The sequence below is a fragment of the Falco rusticolus genome, chromosome 4 (assembly GCF_015220075.1).
Source record: "Falco rusticolus isolate bFalRus1 chromosome 4, bFalRus1.pri, whole genome shotgun sequence".
Taxonomy (NCBI): Eukaryota; Metazoa; Chordata; class Aves; order Falconiformes; family Falconidae; genus Falco; species Falco rusticolus.
Window position 1 is genome coordinate 90434122 of NC_051190.1, and position 14576 is coordinate 90448697.

Sequence of the window (14576 nt, forward strand, 5' to 3'; positions counted from 1 at the left end):
CACTCTGCCTGTGTGACCAATTTATTCCTACTGTATTTACCCAGGACAGAGGACCAAAACCACCTCTGGTGTAAGTCCAGTGACTTCAGTGAAGTTATACCAGAGATGTATTTGGCTCACAGAGAAAATGCTTGTGCAAATCAATGCAAAGAAACAGCAGAAAGAAAGAAATAAACAGCAGAAAGAAAGAAACAAACAGCAGAAAGAAAGAAAAAGTAAAAGTCTTTGCATTTGGAGGGAGATTTCAACGTGTTAAAAATGTTTGGGTCAGCTACTATTTTATTTTACTTTGTTCTTTTTGTTATTTTGCTCTTTCTTATACAACAGCAGCAAAACCACAAGTGAAATAAATAAAGGGAGTTTCACCAAGCATTGTGTAATTGTCTTTTAATATGCATTCCTGGTTGGGAAATTCACAGAGGCTGGGGAAATAACAGAAAAAAAATAGAGGTGAAAAATATCAGTGCCTCTTTGCACTGAACAGTGTGATGTCTTCTCTTTGGTGTGACTGTGCTAAATGAACATTGGAATTCATGGCCCTACGTGTAATGGAATTTTAGGTTGCTCACTTCTCCTTGTGACAACACACTGAGCAGAAAACCTAAAAGCAACAGCAACTTTTCTTTGCCTGCAGGTTGTAAGGTCTTCAACTACCATCACCACAATTCCCCTGGATAATCCAGAATTCGATGCTTACACAGATAAAAGGAGAATTTGTATTACCAAGACAAAACTGCAAGGTTGTCTGTTCACATGCACTAGTTTATAGATTGATTAGTAGTCAAATGAAGTGATCAAAGAGGCCTGATCACAGCAATCTGATCCCTAGTGGTCTGAGTGAGAAATTATCTGAATACCCTCATATTTGAAAGTAAAGTGAATTTATGACAGGTTTTCACCAGTCATTGCATTCCTATTGTGATAAATAGACTCCTGCTACATTCCAGTGGGGTGAGAATCAGGGAGCAAGAATTTTGAGGTTGATCTTTAAATGGATTATTTGCACCGTGCTCAAGCATAGGCTACCACAGCTATAAGCAAGCCTTTTACTAATAAGGCACTAAAAGCCTTTCTACGAAGGGTGAATTGCTTTTCTCTTACTGAGAATAAGTTTTCAAGAAATCAATGCAATCCTAGAGAAAGCCTTTGTTTCAGATATAATTAAGACATGATTGAATATTGCTTTCTTTCCTTTGTTATAATCACTATTATTATTATTGTCAGCAACTGGATTTGGAAGTTGCTTAAGAGAATAAAATCATAAGGGCTACTTGAATCCCACTGCTATTGTATTAACCTGGTATAAATGAAGCTTACACTTCAGGTGTAAAATGGGGAGTTACCCTTTCTCTGACATAAGTGCAGTACTGTATGGTATAATCCAGTTTTTTTTCCATTATCTCCAGCCGTTTGATTTTCTTTTTATTTTAAGAATGCTATTGAGAAGTGTTGCTATTGTACAGGCCTGTTGAAATGCCTCATCCAAAAAGAACAGTGGGGAACTAAGAGCTGCGTTTTCCACAAGAAGAACAATCTACTAAAACTCAAAAAGAACTGTCCTAAACAAATTAGGCCGAGCCTTTACTGGCTCTTTACACTTTATCCGAGTAATACACGGATAAAGACAGATAACACCAAATGATTTTGCGAAACAGATACACAGATAGTGTCTACTCAGTGTGGATTTCCTACCTTAGAGGAACATTTTCAGACTGCTGCTTTGACTATTGAGTCACTGAGCTAGTTTCTGCACATATCATGATTCTTTCCGTGCTTGTCACCGGGCTAACAAAGTCTATGTTTTGGTAGTCTTAATGGCTGCCCTCAGTGAGCCCTTTCTTTCTTAAGTTTGTCTGTCTCCCTGAAATACAACCACCAGACTGATTTCAAGTACTGCCTAAGGCTCAGAGTGACTGTTCTCCCTTATGCTGCTGATAGAAATATAGCACAGTGATCAAATACATGGCTTGCAAATACCTGCTGCCCAGCTTCTATGACCCCTGGGCATTTCATGGTTTCAAAAGAGCTATATTGCACACTGTCACCATTTGATCACATCTCTCCCATCTACTATTGCTTCTCATCAGCTTTGCTAGAATTGCAAATTGCACTGACTGGAAAAAGTGCAGAAATTCATCAGCTTGTTACAAATCAGCTCATCATCAAAGCATCACAAATCCTTTCTGCAGGACAGAGTTATGTGAACAGTGAGATTTCCCTTTTCTCTACGACAGTCAGTAACTCTGAGTACCTGAAGTGAAAGGGTTGGGAGAAAGGTCCACAGGAGTGTACACTATCTATGTATCTTTGTCTGATGACGACTATGAGAGGGAATCAGTTTATTTTATCTTTGAATAGCAACACTGCAATGTCACATGGACACCATGGCAAATTCAATGTACGCATTACAACACCACATTAGGAAGTACCATAACAATTATTTAATACAGTCTCTATTGCATGAGAAAGTTACTGTTTCTGAGAAGATAGAAATGCATATCACCAGAGTTATGGCCTCCTGAATGTCATATAACAGCAGACAAAAACAGCATAGCAGCTTTATTTAAACAAGAAAAACATTCAGAGGAAAGTTGGCAAGTGATACTAACGGAGTTCCCTAGAGGAGCTTCTGAGCAGACTGCTCCTCCACAACTTAGACACACACAAGAATGTCTCTTATGGCTGCATTAGGATGCAGTTTATAGGCCTGGGTTTGATCGTAATGAAGTCAGCAGGGTATTACAGACCTGGATGGCTTAACTGAAAGTAAAATGAAGTCCTATTTTTCAAGAAAGGTCGCCGAGTATAAAACAGCAAAGAGTAAGATGGTAGATGATGTAGGCACATTAATGAACCACATATGAGAGTGATCAGAGTTGAATGCCTTTGAAAAATGTGAAGATAACCAAAATCAGGGTAGCGGCAGAAAAATCTGTAGTTATAGAATGCGATTTCACAGGATCTTTCTACATAGAAAGAGCCCATTCAAAAGTCTAAATTTTAGTTATCAGCTGAGCTGTGTGTTTTCTACTTCACTGACAGAGCCCTTCCCAGCATCCTGCCAGCCTCAGAAGTGGTGCAATGCAGGAAGAGGATGCAGCACCATTTTCAGGCATCAGACACTCACTGCTTTTGCCACCCTGGGTGTGTACAGAAGCCACAAATCTACTTAAAGACTGAGCAGACTGATTGGTTAACAAGTGACAAATCACACTATTTCAATTTTTTGAAATTTCTAGCACATGACACAACTCCTAGAAGCAATTCAGGCCTGTCTCAGCACTGGCAAGTAACCTTAGTATGAATCAGGTTTAAATTTGTCATGCTTTCAAATGCATACCTTTTTGTGCAAATCCTACTCCTTTCTCACGCTTTCAGTGGACAGCCTGGTCATTTGTACACAGCTGTTGTGGTGAAATTGGCTCTAGGTTTAGGCTTCAGGCTTCACTTCTCATTCCTATTTCCATAGCATAAGAAAATACCCTCAGGCACAGGAGCTTTATGCTACCCCAGCATGTCCAGGCAGGAAAGAGAGAGATCAGATAAATAAGCTAATTATGTCAACAAATAAGAGACATTCTCTATGAATAGAAACTCCAGGTCCAAACAGGAGAAGCCCAGTACTAGAACTTCCCTGCAAGTAACCCAGCCCAGGTACCGAGAGGGTCTGCAGGACCTGCGGAAGAGCAGCGGAACTGCAGGGAGAGGAAATGCAGCAATGGGGGATTGGTTTCAATTACTCCCATACAGTAACTATCACATCAGGTCATGATGAAGAGATTAAATATTTTGTTGTCACAAATGACCTCTTCAGCTAGGCAGGGAATCGCACAAGAGAAGCAAACTGCTATGCAGAACCTGGCTCAAGAATCTATTACCAAAACATTGTTCTGAAACAGTAACTATACCACACTCAGCAAGAAGGTAAGTTTACTTGTCCATCTTTCTATCTACCTACCTCTACTAGAGCAGAGTGCCTTTTCAGAAAGAGAAACTGCAAAAACCTATGAAAACTTGAAGGAACTAAAAGGGACAGCTGGAAGGGTAAAATATTTCAAAGCAACTTGCAGACCATTTATTTATTGCAGAGCATAGAAATCTGAAGAGTGGATGAAAAGTCAGATGACAAAGTCTCCTAACAATACCAAGTTAATCAAAATAGCAAAGGCAATGGCTGGTGGCACAGAATTGCAGAAGGACTTAGCAGAAAGGACTTGCAGAAAGACAGGACAATGAAAAAGCAGCTGAAAATCAGTATTGATAACTGTAAAGTGACAGGAAACACAGGACATGTATGACAAAGTCTTGACTTCACATGGACAGAAGTGAGCTGCACCTTGGGAAAGGGACTTGAGCATTATGACAAAGTGGTATCAGTGAGAAAAGGAAGCTGAATGTTAGGGATTACTAGGCAAGACAAGGTTCGTTGCTTATGAGACTGGTTGGTATAGCAGGAAAATGCAAACATGGTTTTGGCTATCGAAAGAGAACGGCAGACTTCAGGGTAAAACAGAAACTCTCCTTAGCTGGCTGAAGACCACAGTTAGGCCTCCCTTTTACTTTCTCTCCTCCAGGCTGAGAAAGTCCAGCTCACTCAAGCTCTCCTCACACAATTTCCTTTGAGGGACAGACAGAGGGAAGGAAAATAAGACCTAATTTTTAGGTAATCATGTTTCTGATTGGAAAAGCTCATTGCTGATTCTCCATTAGTTACTTCATGTTTACCTTAGTAGTACTCTTTCTCTGGTAGAACAACACGGAGGATCAGGTTATGAACAGATGCTGATTCTGTGTGTACAGAGAGGATTCACTCAACACAACAAAACAAAAATACAGTTATGCTGCAGCAAACCAGACAGCTTGGTTATCCTTCTAATGAACCCAGTTGGTTTTGGTTTTTATGTGTGTGTTTTTGTCTTTTGGGTTTTTGTTTGTTTGTTTGTTTTGGGTGGTTTTTTTTTTTAAATGCATGTTTTTAAGGTCAGAAAACTGTATTATCCTCATTGTTGAGAGCTACAGCCTGTGATGATTACCTCTGAGCCCTCTTCAAAGGCCAGTCACTACTTCAGTCACTACTTCCTTCAAGCTCAAGTTCAAGTCCTCCTAGCTGTTTCAGTTGCACAAGCCATATGCATCCCTGAGGAGACTGACTGACAGGCAAATCAGCTTATGAATGGCCAGGTTTGCCTTGCTGCATTCATGCAACAGCAACAGAGATGGTGTTTACATTATTATTCCTGGCCTACACTATCTAAAAAGAAAAGGAAGGGAGGTAGGAGGAAGCAAGACAAACTAAAACAAAGATGAAGCTAAAACAAAATTAAACTAGTCTTGATAGTATTTCCACATAAAGAAAATTGTTTGACAAGAGTTTTTTTTTAATAGGGAAAAGGAGGAAACATAGACTGAAAAGAAGTGGATGTAACTTCAAAGATCAGAACACACCAGTAGGTAATAAATATTTATAAAATAAGACATGCATCAGCCTGCCACATACGCTTTCTACAAAATGATATATGGATGACTAAAGTGTGATAAAGAAATGCAGAGTAAAGTAACACAGACCATAAATTTAGACACATGTAGATTTTCCCAAATGCTGCATTTTCAAGTATATTAAAAAAGAGACAAGGAGGTAGGGGAAAGATGAAGTGTTTTGTTCTCCTCCCCGCCCCCCCCCTCCCCAAACTAAACACAACTGTTTCACATCTTCATTTTTTCTTTGTTTCTTCCTTTTTTTAATTTCCCTCAACTTCCAGCCTTTGTTCCTTTGTCTTATAACACGTTGTTATTCTCAATATGACAAAAGTTGTACTTTTAATGCCAAATTGTTTGATACATTTTATGAAAGAAAATGAAAGACAGACCTTTGACTGCAAGGAGATGTGGAAGTGTGCTTGGTGCCATAATATGCTACATCCACCATTTTCAGTTAACCCCTTCCCTGGCCAGCTGCCACCTATGCACCCTTAGCAATACATTTCCTGTCAAAGCAGCTGAACAGATCACCCTTTCTACAAAACTGAGAGGTACTGCTTTAAATTTCTTAGACACTCCTTTGAGACCAAATGAAAGTTTTCCTGGTACATTCAGCAGAACGGTGACCAGATCTCTGTGGTAAAAGTGCTATGCCTCAAACCTGCCCCCCCAAGAATGACCTCAAGCAGGTTTATGTTTGCCTCTCGTAAGAGAAGTAAAGTTTTACTGTTACTAATACTTGTCATTTCTGCCACTCTAACACAAAGCCTGAGCTGCATTTTATTCTGTGTCGTGTATTTCCCTTGCATAATGTGATCCTTTAGTCCTGTAACAGGCTCATGCAATGCAAAGGGCCTGACGGTGTCACCAAGGGCATGATATGAAGAAGACAGGGTGGTACAAGCAGACAGAGGCTTTACAATATAAGGTGGCCTACACTGGTTGCAGAATCTGATGATGGTATGTCAACAGCTTGAATCATAACAGCCTGTGCATTTTGCAGGGCTAAGTGTTAGGAAATCGCTTTTTAACTTATAAAATGAGCACATTTGCAACAGAAACAACTGTCAGACAAATATAGAATCCTGAGATGTCATTTTTACGCTCTTTTTTCAAAGTAATACTACATTTTAAAGTACAGTAGAACATAATGACAGTTTTAAAGAGAAAAAGAACAAATTTGATTTTAAAGGCTACGTATAGGAGAAGTGAATCAGACCTGATCTCAGGGATACCAGAGGAGTATTGAAGTTACTGCATTAGGATTATTTTTGAGGAAGGAAAGTATAACTGAAATCAGGATCTAGCAAACTCTGGAATAAACAAAGGCAGAAATAGCCTTCATTATGGAGCACTTGAAGACAGTTACACACACACACACACACACACACACAAAAAAAAAAAAAAGAAAAAAAGGGCAAAGCACAAAGCATACATAAGCACAGGCATAGCGCTCCCCAAAAAACTTTCTGGTGTCTGGACCCAAGCCCAGGTAGTTTCAGCCAGCACAGAACAGAGGTGCTACAGTTCAGTTCTGTCTGTTGAAGAACCTTAATTTTGGATTGTGGCAAGGGCGTTCAGGGTGTTATTGAAGAAAACTCTGGCGTGGAAGGAGAATGGTAAGCTACTCCTCAGGCTGATCCTTGCAATACCTCTCTGTACAGTTATCAGGCAAGAGAGTAAAGAGGCAGGAGGTCAGGGAAGTATTGTAAAATATAGCAAGCAGAACAAGACAGACTTTGAAGACTAACATAAAAATTCTGATTTTGAACTGAAGCGGCATATAAACATCATATTTATTTGTTTAGATGCAAAATTACATGTGGCCCTATGCCTTGTCTTTATAAACAAAGAGGCTATGGTGCTTCTCTAGAAGGAAATCTTGCATCTACTAAGGTAGTTGTTGAAAAGTAAAGGATTTGGTGCTTTAGTGATTTGTGCAAAGCTAGAAAGACACAGAAGTAAAGCATAAATTGTCACTGAAAGATAAAAAACATGTAGAAAAATAATCTTTCAGCAGTATACTTGGCCAAGATGATATATAACATATAACTAATAAAAAAATGATGGCTCGGTAAAACCATTACGTAGAATAACAAGTTCACCTGATCAGATTATATTCCCTAGGATTAGGAGTATTTGTCAAAATTTGCCTGATTTTGGAACACTTTTGTGTGATCTGGCATAAAAGAAGAAATGGTAGAGGTTGCAGCCACACACACACGACCCTTTGCTTTGATCCATGTGTGCTGCACAGCCATTCCAAAAAGGAAAGGCAAACAAATAAGTACAGCTTGCTTCAGTCTGCCTGCACTGCTTCAATTCCTGATATCACATGACCTTTTATAATTGGGCAAAAAAATCCTGCTGTAGTGGGCAGGAATAACTTCTTTCTACTGCAGTTATTAAAGCTGTTATACTTCACAAGAAAGTAACCTCTTCAGCTTTCCAATATATGTACACTCATTGTACCTTGTACTTGTAAACATATTTTAAACAGTGCCCATCAAAATGGAAAGCATCCTTTGTCATCAGAGTATCTCGTTGCAGAAACTGTTTCTGACAGCAATGTTAACATTTTTCTCTACTTGGACTGCAAGAAATAGTCTAAAAGGATCTACAATGATGACAGTGATGCATGGTATCTGGTGTTCTACACTCACTATATTTTGTTCATTAACTTCTCAGTTACATGACATGTTACTCACTTTTTGACCTAAATTATTATGCAACCTTACTTCATGCTATTTAAAAGTTACCTCATTTCACCTTGAATACCACTGAGCAATGACAGCTGAAGTGATTCCTAACATGGTTTGTACTTAATTTCTGGAATCTATTCAGGTAACAGGCCGTATCAATGTAAGATCTTATTATGTGACAAACTCCTGTATGCTTGGAATTAGTCTCAACATCTAGTTTGGACATCTGAAACAATCACACTTTTCAGGAGATAACTAGTGAGAGAACAGTGTTCATGACAAATGTAATGATATTATTTCAATATCAACTAACAGAAGGATTTATGAATATTTTTTTACCAGAAATGTAAAGACAGTATTTTGGATCCTCTAATAGAGAGATTGCAGAGAAACTGATGAAAAAGTTTATGTTTAATAGTATGGTACCCTAATTACAGTAAAATTTAATCATGCAGCTTGCGAAGACAATTATGGGAGAGAGACACAATTATAGGCATCTCAATCTCACAGAGCTAGTGGGGTGGATCCAGCTGTCCTTGTTAAATCTTTTTGCTAAGGATTTCCACTGAACTAGGTACATGTTTCTTGTCACTTCTGGCCCTTGCCGCAGTGGGACAGGATCATTCTCAAGCCACTTTACCACACTTGGCAGTTATAGGCTCCCTACACAGGATGCTCATAACAGAGACAAAGCCAGTCATGGGTGCAGAAGCAGCATGAGTTCCTTGGCATGATGCTGCAGCGAGGCGGTTGATGTCAGTGCAAGGCAATGCTCACTCAGGCATACAGCAGTGATGCAAAAAATCATATATGCTCTTCTAAGATGTGAGCACGTACCGGGGTTTGGTACTTTAATCCCCAAGTGGCTTGTGGAGGCAGAAATCACAACCAATGGTCTAGTAGGCTTCTCTGCCCATGCAAAAGAGTTTCTTTGTGTATCAGACAGAAAGGTTGGGGAGGGGAGACAAGCCATGTATGAAGCTGAATCCTGAGGACACTGGTCAGTAGTATGTTAGAGGGCAATGTGTCATTGATGCCCTTGGGAAACAGTTGAGGATCCAGATGTGATTTCAATTGTGACTGAAAAATTCAGTGTGGTAGCAGTGACCATCTAGGTCTCTGTGGAGTTAGGTATAGAAATGCTCTATGGTTACTAATGCCTGTCCACTGGCACTGCTGGCATTTGCCAAACTTGTACCTAATCCTGTAGTCACACAAACTTTGATGGCTAAATTTCAGTGGCTGTCATCCCACAGAGGCCCATATAGCTGCCAGTGTGCAACTTCTAGCCACACTGAATTGCAAAGGGAAAAAGCTCAACAAGGCATCACAGAATAGAGTTCTCCTAGCTGTTTCACTTTGCCATGGATATGATCAAACATAAAACAATCTGTTAAAATAATCTCTATCCTGGTTACCCAGTGGCAAGAAAGTCAATCAGGAGATCTAAAGCATAGAAACCAGGGCTTCTATAGCTCTTCCCTGAAAGGACTGGAATTGTTGTCCACGCTAAGGCCTCTACCAATGGCAAAAAATACGGTCATTTTTGCCACAGGTCTCACTTCCTCCAACCTATTCAGTTTTTACTGCACCCAGAGTAAGACAGCAAAGGGTCTGAGAGATCCCCATCCAGGATTATTTACAACATGACTACACACTACCAGGTGAAAGCTTCCTCTCTGATACTTACTTGAATCAAAATGCCAAAGAGAAGCTCTAGTATTTTCCAGCCACACTACCCTTGGCTATTACTTCGTAACTCCACATAAAGTTTCACTGCATCTGGTAAATATCTAGGGGGGCTGGATGACTCAGTCGCTTAACCATGTAGCATGGTTCCCCCTATTTCTGCTTTACAGCAGCACCCCAGTCTGTAACTCTGAGCATGTCCCAGGCTGCCTTTCAAATGGTATTTAATGTGAGGTTCTCACTGCTTGCTAAGAAAGATCCCCTGGCACTTTTCACAAAAGTAGGGCTATTAACCTCTCTGACCTGACCATATTCCACTATTCATTAAGCACCATGGGGGAAAGAACTAATTTAGTACTGACTGAGAAGGAAGAGTGCCACCCACTGAACCAAAAACTTCACACTTAACAGCAGCCCGAGTATATACGTACATAGACATATGTGTGTTTATAGTACATATACACAGTGTATGTTGAACAGAAACCAAGGAGCGATCTGATGTTGTGGTTATAATTCACTGAGCCTTAAATTAATGTGTTACATCGTTCAGTAGCAAAACTGACAAGATGTTGCATGATCATGTTTAGTCACATTAAGTATGTTTTAAACCAAATGCAGAATTTTCTCTGATGCTCATCGTTTAAGCATCTAGGGAAAAATCCCTAATCTGTGACTGTAACCTTAAACTGGTGGATTTACACCAGCAGAAAAAATGAAGCAGGGAGCGAGGCCCACGTTATTTCTCCCATCCCACTGTTTCCCCTACATTGTGGCTGCTAAGAACAACTTTCCTGCTTGAGATGTTGTTCTTTCTGCCAGCTGCCACCTTAAATTAGGCTTTCTTATGTCATTTTGTAGTAAGGATCTTTAGGTTCACATCAGGAGATGCATTTAACATGCTTCTGATACTCCAGCATAAGCAGCTGTGACATGTAGGCAACTCTGAACATCCACAAACATCACTGCCAATTATGTCCTTTATTAGTCTAACCTTGTGGTGGATATCCAGGGAGAATTTCTCTGTCAGTCTAAGCATTTCACAGCTTCCTATGTTTCATGAATATATATATATATATATGCTGTGTTTCACATTTCACTTGTTTGCTGCCCTCCCAAACACCAGCTTCTTAATTTTAGCTGCCTCGGTAATAAGACATAAATCACTTTTTTATGGCTGCTGCACCATTTTTCTGCTAACAGCTGTCATATTGCATTAGCCTACATTATACATGATGAAGAACGAGCGAGAGGTGGAGCACTACATGTGCAGCCTAACAAATTTATTATGCTGTTCAGTTGATAGGCCTATTCATCTTTCAACACTGAGAATACAATAAGTCCTACTAACCCAAACTAACAGCACTCCAGGAAAATGTTAAGAATGTAGGTTATATACAAATCAGGAAACTCTGATACTGTGTATTCAGCTGGGATAATCTACTCCTTGATAATGGAGCCGATGTATTTTAGGCATCCATTACCCTTAGGATGCTTTTATGAAAAGGCATTTATAATTCTGTTTCCAAGCACAGTAGAAATCTGTATTCAACAATGGAACTGTTTAGCCTGTGGTTATGTTTATACAGCTCAAACACACTCAGGAGTTGTCTACACTGCAGGCTGTGAGGTGATGCAGAGATACTACATCTCAGCTGAGGTAGCTCATGGCTTCCTAGTGTGGTGTGACCATTCCCTGGGCCCACATTTTGGAAGCAGGTGAGTACACACCTAGTACAATGCAAAAAGTCCCTAGGGTGCCAGAAGTGCTGCTCTCCCCTTGCCTGAAAAATCAGTCCTCATTCCTGTGTTTTGAATAGGTCATCCACAGTCCGAAGCATCCCTAGTCATGTTTATCATTTCAGCACAGCTGGGCTTCTCTGACACTAGCACATATTTTTAAAATGGGCTGTAAAAACTGGCAAATGTGAAAACCTGTTTAAAAGTTCTGACCTCAAAAACAGCAGGAGTTCCTACAGCTATTTTTATCAAATCCTGAAACTGAACTTTCCAAGTGGAATTCTTCTAACAGAAGAAACAAAAATTTCTGCAAGAGCAAAAATTAAGTGATTACAATATATACATTTGGAGTTATAGTATAGATTAGTTAGGCTATAATAATGCAGACTATAGAGGATTTTGTAAATCAAACAAATTTTTAAGAAGCTCTTAAAAGAAATATTATTTTTCCTTTCCCATGCAAAGCCTTCTGTTGCTTCTGCAGTTATTGGGAGTTAAATCACAACATTGAGACTCCATATTAAGGAATACACAAATTGAAATTTTTACAATTCTAACTTTTACCTAATTATCTTTACAGCAGCATTCATAGTGTGGGGAATGCTGTAAACCACATGCTAATGTTAATTACGTGCAAATGGCAATTGTAAAGGTTTTAATAGTGACTTCTGTAACTAGAAACCTTATTGATCATGTCTGTGCTCCTATGTGTAATCCCATAGTGCTGGCTAAGGCTAAAACACCAAAATTGTCTCTTGACATGTACTGAATTCTGTGTAAAACCTGGGGTGGACTCCTGAGGAACAAATTCTTGTTTGCTTGCTTTTCAGAAAGTGTTAAGTGTCTCCCCCTTTCCCACAGTGAACTAAAATTTTAGAAGTTGGGCAATGATTCTGAATTATTTTATAGAGCTGTGAAGAAAGCTGATAGAATCAAAAATTCATACAAAGTTATCCATGCCAGTTTGAATTAAAACATTTGCAAAACAGTGCTTGAATTAGGACTTTGGCAGGTTTTGTTTTCTATCTGGATATCAGCAATATTGCACCTAATGAGGCCTTTTTATTTCTTATGTGTTCTGAGACCTATATATCATTCTTTCAGTCCTTTGCTAGTTCAGATGGTTCTGTATTTAACACCCCCACACCACGCACATACTTATTTAAAAATAAATGCAGTGGAACATGCACCTTATTTTTTGGGTCCGTTTTTCACAGTTGTTCACAGACTTGGGACAATCTGGAGAGATCTATTTTAAAATCCACAGTGCACCAAAGTACAGATTTTATGCTTTCCACCTCTGTTACTAAGATGCACAGGTAGCCAAGATTTTACTACAAACCATGGAAGTTTTTATCATTCAAATCACAGCACTGGATAAGCAAGGGTCAATACCATGTCACAAATTTTGGGCTATCTTTCAAAGAGTCTTCTCTGGCACACAGTAGCTAAAACTCCTGAAAATTCAGATTTTTTTGCTAAGACTCAAAAGCCTTGGATATGGCTATGCCTGGTCAGCTTTGCTGGCTGCAGTGAGCAATAAATGAGACCATATTTTCTGTTCTCTTCATCTTTAGAATTAAGTTCATGTGAGCCACCTTCTGTACTGATACATGCTCAACAAATCTGCCGTTACAGCTTGCTGCTACATAGGGGTGTTATTCCTCACCTCTTCAGTGCAGCCATGCAAGACCTAGGCACATTGTTTTGAAGAGGTTAACCATCTCTGAAGCTTATGAAGTGTTTTGAGTGTTAATGGTCTCTGTTCAGTTCTGCATTGCTTTGAAATGGCCCAGCTTATGCATCTGTTTATTTGAACTCAGATTAGCTAATGCAGTTGTTTATTTTTCCTTAACTAGAGCACTAAAACATTTATTCTATATAGTTTTAATCATTAATTCCTGAGAAACACATTTTTTCAGCATAAGAACTTGGAAAAAGTTGTTCACTTTGAGTGGGAAGAGTAAGATGATTTTATCCACATTTGGGTCTTATTGTTTTAAAAGCGGAAGAGCAATGACAAAATGTTAAGACCATGACATATGTGCAAAATTATTTGTTTATTTGATTTTTTAACCTAGTGAGATGCATGAATTTATTTCAATTTTGTTTGGATAAAACTTTCCCTTGACACTATAGTCTATGTATTTTAATTTGGTTTATTGCCTGCATTCTTTGAATAAAGCCAAAAAAAAAAAAAAAAAAGGACATTCTCCAGCTATATCTAAGAAGATTGCTACTTAACCACTTTTTAACCATTCCAGTGCTTTGTAAGGAATCATCATCAGTATCAAAATGCTTCCCCTAATTTTCTTACATAGAACAATCTTTATTAGAGCAGAATGAAATTCTTGGGTCAAAAGAAACATTTTGAAATGTCAAGATGGATCATATTGATGTTTTCAAAACAGAAACTTTCACTTCTCATTTTGCACTAATGGTTCCTTTTGAAATTTACCTATATTCAGTTTTAATGAATGCTAAAAAGCCTAAATGAAATGTCTTCTGACCTGAAATGACATTTCTTTCAAATTTGTGTGTTGCTGGTTGGCAAGAAAACTGACAAGTTTTAATTCTGGGTGGACCAAAAGAAATGTTTTTATTGTTGATTTTTTGGTTTGGCCAGCACACAAATACAAATAAATTTTTTATACGACTCTAGTCTTCAGATTAGGAAGAACTAACTCGACCAGCAAAACTGTCCCTTCAGTTTTATACACGTAAACAACAAGTAACCAGATTTGTTTTCATGGGGTTACTTCATTCTTATGCAAGAAAAATAGGAGAAAGATTTCCTGTCAAAATAGTAAAAACAAAAAAAAAGGTTAAAAAAAAGAAAGAAAAAGAAAAACAAACCAATGTAATAGAACCACATCTCTCCTGTGTGTTGCTCGACACCAGCTGAAACAAAGCTGACTTGAGACTCTGCAGAAGCATAATTTGGAAGCGAGCAAAATAAATTCAATCCTG